General features: G+C 39.2%; 1 protein-coding gene across 6 annotated transcripts in view; it reads left to right on the top strand.

Moving 5' to 3' along the window:
- The first annotated feature begins 6,371 nt into the window (after positions 1-6,371).
- Positions 6,372-6,459, top strand: part of PER2 (period circadian regulator 2) — a 39,006-nt gene continuing 38,918 nt past the window's right edge. For 4 of the 6 annotated variants that reach the window (XM_018080017.2, XM_018080020.2, XM_018080016.2 and 1 more), the window contains exon 1: positions 6,372-6,429. The gene's annotated coding sequence lies outside the window, so the exon portion shown is untranslated. The remainder of the gene's footprint in view (positions 6,430-6,459) is intronic. The other 2 variants (XM_018080019.2, XM_018080018.2) reach the window with 2 other exon arrangements.

Here is a 6,459-nt window from a genome sequence, read left to right as displayed (position 1 = left end):
CACCTCGCGTGTCTGGGTGCAGGGAGCAGCACCCCTACAGGGCCGTGCCCGCCAGCCCGGTGGGATGTTTTACGTGAGGAATTGTGTTACTCAGAGCCACGGTCTCAGCACTACTAACGTGCGTGAGGTGCGGGTAGAGTGGGCAACAGGTGCTGTCTGCTGTTTGTTTTTTTGTGCTGCCTGTGGTTGCGAGGACACTTTTTTTCCTTGAGACGGTGTGGTTGTGCCTGCTGCTTACATTAGTTGCATGCTATTACATGCATGATTACAAAACAGTTTATGTAAGTACAATTTCATGCAAATAGATGAGCAATATGGTAACTGTCGAGCTGACACTACGTCTGACGTTCTGTAATAGGTCAGGATAGGGTAGAGGACTTTCAGTGTAGCACAGGAGCTTAAAATGCCCACTAAGATGTCAGTAGGAAGTCTCTGGTACTTGGAAACTGTAGCGCTTTGCAAGTCTATGCCAGTGAAACAGTAACTTGACAGTGCATTGAAGGATTTTGAAGAAACAAAATCATGAAGGTTGGAAAAGACCTCTAAGACGGAGTCCAACTGTTTCAACCTTATGTCCAATCTAAATCTACCATCTTGCAGTTTCAAATCACTGCCCCTCGTCCTGTCGCTACAGGCCCTGATAAGAAGTCCTTCTCCATCTTTCTTGTAAGCGTCTGTCTTCCTTTTCCAAGTGTCAGACTGAGGTTTATTGTCTTATACATCTGAGATTGAATAGTTACCACCATTAAAGGGGAAAAAAAGTGGAAATTCTGTAATGATTCTAGCATAGAGAGTATCTGTCAAGTCAAAAATGCAGTAAAACCCTGACGTAGTGTAGTGAGAAACCATTTCAAGTTGCCAGTATTGTTTCAACCACAGTTTGACTGGTGTAAGGGAGAGTGCCCACATTGTTGCACTGTAACATCAAGTTCCCTCTTGCTTATGCTTGCATGTGTTTGCATGCTTTGGGGATCTTTCTTTTTTCCCTTTGTTACTGAAACTTGCATTATTTCTGCAAAGTGAGGCAGTTTCACTGGAAAACTGGACTGAGTCCTTACTTCATCCAAAGCCTGCTGAAAGTCTTGTGATCAGAGCACTGTCCTGAGGCGTGGGGTTCTGATTCTGGACTCTGGAGGTTGCTTACCTCACTGGTAACACATAGAGGAAAGGAGATGACCTTTGACCTAAAGTAGAAGAAAAAAGTAATAGCCTTCAGGTTTTGATGGGGTTTTAGCCATTTCAAGTGTTTATTTCAAGGTAGAACAGCAAATACTTTAGTTGGGTAGTTGTCTTAAGTGTCAAATGCTGTGCAATGAAAGAGCCTGTCCTGTGAAGAAGTAAAGTGTAGTTTGGCTTGATATAGTCCAGAAGGTAAAAGCATGGAAAGTGGGTTTTTTGCTTCTGTGCACTTCTTCGGATTCAGCAAGTTTTCTGGTTTCATTTACAATTCAAAGACTACATGGTTTTGCTGGACTTTTTGTTTATTTGTCAGTTGGTGGGACTTGTTGTAGGCTTCCTCTATTTGTTTTAGCATGTGAATGCTGTCAGTGAAAATCTAAGTAATCTTCATTTTTATATCTTACTCTTATTCCTTTTGGATTTCCACTGAGAGGCATTAAAGAGACAGCATATTGTCATATTACCTTCCCCACTTTTTCTTCCCCCAGTCATAAGATTAAAATATGTAACAACTCAGTTTATCAAGTAAACTTGCTTAAGCCTGTCCCTAAACAATACATTGTTATAGTAGTAAGTATTGTGAGTAAACTGAGATGCTGATGGAGCCAAAGTATGAGAATAGAGTGAAATGAGGAAAGTGATTGGCAGTAAAGTTCTGGATGTTTCTTCTACCTCAGACTTTACTATGACCAGGAAGTGTTTGGCTTAGATACAGACTAATAAACCAGTTTTCTTTTTCCTGGGTTCTGGCCACACCCTTATTTCTCTAACATCTTTACATTATTAGAATACAATTTACTGCAGAAAATCTTCTTTAACTCCTTAAAGTATAAGCACCTGTGCAAATTGCTGTGGGATGAGGTGCATTTGGTGTGGATTAAAAGCAATATGTTACCAGTAGCCAGTAGAACCAGTAAATTATCACCAGTCTACATCAACTGTAGTGTTTTCTATAGGGTTGCTATGGTTGGCCTATGTTAAAAGGGAACATCATGTTCTTAGCAAGGCCTTGTGTAATACTTGGCGTGAGTGTCCTGTAGACACTATATTATACTCATGACGTTACCACATCATAATTACTAGATGATCAGATGTTTCTGAAAAGGAATTTTTGTCTCCAGTTTTGGTTGCATGGCCTAGAATTCCTCTATGAGATTGGTGGATTACAGAGCTTATTTACTGGATTTTCTTGCTGCATTCATATTTTCCACATCCTTTTGTATCCCTGTAGAGCAAGTTTTGAACTGCTTGAGTACTCCTTGTGTTAACTTAGCTTGTCAAGCACTGAACAGCAAAGAGGTCAATTAATACCTGTATCATTCTTTGTGTTATTGTTGTATTACTCTGGAGGGCTTTGACTTGCACTTTTGGGTGGAGATGAGGTTGAATACAGAAAATGTTGGTCTTGAAAGTAATGCTACTGATGTTTTGTGTTCTGTGTAAAAGGTGTCCACTTCCCTGCTTTTAACTAATGCCTTAAACTTACCCACTGCTGTAGTGGAGGTCAGGCTGTTAACATTGCATGTGTTGATTGTAAGGCAAATCTTTTACTTGTCAGTCATTTGTTAGTAAAGAAAAACTCTGCCTTCTGACACTTCAGGGGTTTTTTTGGGGGGGAGGGTGTGGGTGTTTCTTTTTAGTTACAGGCAACATACTTAATTCTGTTAAGTACCTCTAAAGAATATGTGAAAAGAGAAGGAAAAGAGAAGGTAGCAGTCAAACTCATACTTCATAGGCTAATGGATTTGCTATCTGTTGCTGGGATTTCTTGTGGCCCCAGGCTACTTTTGTGAAATGCAGTGTGGCAGAGAACAAAACGAAGAAGGGTCAGATGATTTGGGTATGTCTGCAAAACCCATGGAGAGGCTTTGAAGCTGCTCTCCAGAGCATGCTCTGTTAATACTGAGGCAGAGCCCTGTGTAGTAGGGAGGCACCTGCACACATGGGGATCCACATGCCCGAGCACACAGCAGTGATCCGATGTTCTGCTAAGTGGCTTAGTAGATCACCAGGCACGCTTGTGCAGCCTGCTTGTACTCTGCCTGCCAGCAGTGCTGGAACAAGGGCAGGGCAGACTTCTGTGCTTCTGGTTTGTATTTCTGAGGTTATCCTTTCAGTGCAGATAGAGGCTTTTTGTCTGAGTGCCTACACTGGACTTGTACTAGTGCAGAATCCTCTCACTTGGTCCTCTCTCCCTATCGAGGGGTTGCTGAGGGACAGCAGCAATATACTAAGTTTCACACAAGTTGTGCGTGTTTTCCCTGCTTATCCACATATGTAAGAGAGGTTATGAGAATTTCTGTGTGAAAGCTATTGTAAGGTCAAGAAATTTTTGTACAGGTGCTTTCAACTGCTGCTGAAGTAGTGTGTGGTAGTCCTAGAGAAGCCTTCTGATTTCACTGACTTTTTTTGGTAGTCTGATTTAGACAAGTTTGCCTGTAGAAGATACATAATCATGGAGTATGATTTTCCTTTCTTCTTCGTTTTCTCCCAGTAGAAAGGAAAATTTTATTAGGGGTGCTAATAGGTTAGAGGCCCAACAGGCTGTTTCCACGACAAGTGGACTAAAATACAGAGAACATGTTCCTTGGGGCAAGAATTTAAGGCGATTCTACAGATTGTGTGAGCAGGCTGTAGGTGTTTGGTGGAAAAGAGAGCTCATTTGTATGCCAAAATGTTTAGGAAAGACTTTAGGTTTGCTTCCACCTGTTTTTGAGTGTACTATTATAATCCTTAATGCTTGATTTTTTTCTTATAGATAAAATAGTTGGAGATTTCCATGTATAGGTGACTTTTCTAAGTAGAAATGGCTTTTTAGAAGTAGATCCAAAGCTACATTGCCCTTCTAACACCCTGTCCTAAAACAGAGGCACTTCACTGTGCCTCTGCAATGACATCTGTAACTTCTCATAATTGAAGCTTAGGGAGACAAGATGAAGAGGTGAGCATGTCCAGTACTTTTCTTTTTTGTTGGTTTTGCTGCCTATTCTCCTGATTCCTTGCAGCTTTTGTATCTTAGTACAGTTTTTGTGTTTGACCTTATTACGTGTACTTTTACATTTCTTCTTAGTTTAATTTTACAAAGATCTTCAGTATATAAAGCACTTACTTCATTTCAATTACCTCGCTAGCATAGGTTCTTCTGTGACTTGAGCTCTTACTTCAGTATTAATATGTCCAACTCCTAGGACAAGTACATCAAGCTTGTTAGGTTGCTGCACTTTTTGGAGTGTATTACTGATGCGATGGGGACTAGAATTTATTTGGCACAGAGTCTTCCAGGATGGTACTTCCATTCTGACTGAGATCTTTAATAGAGTGTGAACTGCAGAAATGTCTTAAGAGCAGCATTAGCCTGGAACTTCTGTAAGTGTAATACCCCATGGTGAAATCCTACCCTTTTCTTTAAGGGAGGGGAGCAGTAGATATGGAAGTATGCTGCTTAATGAGGATGTGAACAAATACTATAGTTGAAATAGGATGTTGAGATACTTTCGATCTAGTTTCACCTATAATAAAGGCAAAGTGTACGAATACATGGTGGGGTGTGATAATTTTTCCCTCCTTTCTCTGACAACACTTGACAATCTCAAACATATCATTTTTGTTATTGTTTTTTTTTTTCCAAAGAGGACAAAAGTTGGCATGTGCAGGTACTAGAGTTCTGAATGTTGCTGTGCTTAATGATTTCTCCAGTTCCACTCAAGAGGAGAACAGCATTTTCTGGTTACAAAGAAAATGAAATATTTTTTTTAAATTCACGTTGAGTGCAACTTTAGTTACCTATAAGACTGAAGGAAGGATCTGTAAAAATTAGCATGGGGCAGAAGAAGGAGATCATGTTTAGTGTCTTCACAAGATGTCTTGGCACAGGCTGCAATTTTTCTTTTTTTTTTTTTTTTAATGGCAAATATGCAACCTGTTGGCAGTTAAACTTAGCTCTGGGCCATGGCTTATTATTCAAGCTGAAGGAATAAACTTCAGAAGGCTGTTTTCTGTTGGCTCTTGGGGACGATCAGTCCATGTCCACTACGGAATCTTGAAGTTTGTGGGCGTAACAGAACAAGGAAACCTGAAAGGATAAAATAAACTTTGTTCCTGGTCTGGCAGAAATGAGAACAGTTCCTGCTAGATGATGGAGGAATGGTTCCGAAGTACTTTTTTAGGGGAAAGGGGAGATTTCTATGGTACTTGACTTCTTACAGTCTTTCACTTGACAAGTCAACAATGTGCTGGATCCTGCTGTTCTTAGTGAAACTGAGTTGACTTGGTCCTGTTACTTTTATTTTTCACTGTGAGTTACTCCTCAGGGAAAATAAGCAGCTTTAGAAACAACAAAACCAACCTAAAACTGGAAGGCAATAAAATAATAGCAGTGCCATGGGTGCTTCAGGAATACAAGTGACTGGTGACATACGCTTGGGTCCATTTAGGAACCACTACTTGAGGACTGTGGGATTAATTTTTTTCCTATTTGGCCCTCTGGGGGCCTAAGAAAGCTTCTTTCTGTGATGCCTTTTTATTTTTTTCTGTCAGATATGCGTAGAAGAAGTGTAAGTTTTAGTAAACTGAGAACAGCTTTTGCTCTAAGAATGCATACTTGTGTTTTGGAATATGAAACTAATCTTGATCATGGTGTCAATACTTCTCTGTTGAATTAACTCTCAGAAGTTTTTCATCTGCTGAGGTTAATTTGGAATTTGTATTTTGGTGATGAAGTGTTTTAAGATTGTAATGTGCAGAAGAAGAAACATAACTTGAATGTGATCCCATAATTTATACCAGATAATACTAATTCTTCAACTTGGATGTCTCAGCATTTTGAAATAAACTGTGTTAGTATCTGTATTATCTAAACAATGTTCTAACAATAAATTAAGATCGTGGAGATGCAATTTGAGGAGGTTTCTTATGTTAATAAAGGGAACAGAATTCAATGGGTAGTTACTTTGTGCATTGCTCAAAGAACCAATTTAGAAGTTAGGTTACGATAATAAATATTTTTATCAATAAAATTTCTTGCATTGCCTCTCATTTTGTATTTGTAGTTTTTATAACTGTTCTTCATCTTGGGATACATATTTTACATGGTTGGACTTGTATTGCATTATTAAATGGACTTTTTAGTAAATTTTTCTTTCATAGTAAATTTTTATCTAGCTTATAAAACTATGTTCTCTTTTTTCTAAATAGGAGTATATTAACGACGCTTTCAGATTTGGAAAGATCATGATTAGTACATTCAGTCAGGTGAGTGCTTTATGCTGTACCTCAGAAACT

Source organism: Manacus vitellinus, unplaced genomic scaffold, assembly GCF_001715985.3.
Source record: "Manacus vitellinus isolate BGI_N305 unplaced genomic scaffold, ASM171598v3 scaffold_49_pilon, whole genome shotgun sequence".
NCBI lineage: Eukaryota > Metazoa > Chordata > Aves > Passeriformes > Pipridae > Manacus > Manacus vitellinus.
Note: the sequence above shows the minus strand (reverse complement) of the source record. Positions and strands in the feature narration are given on the sequence as shown.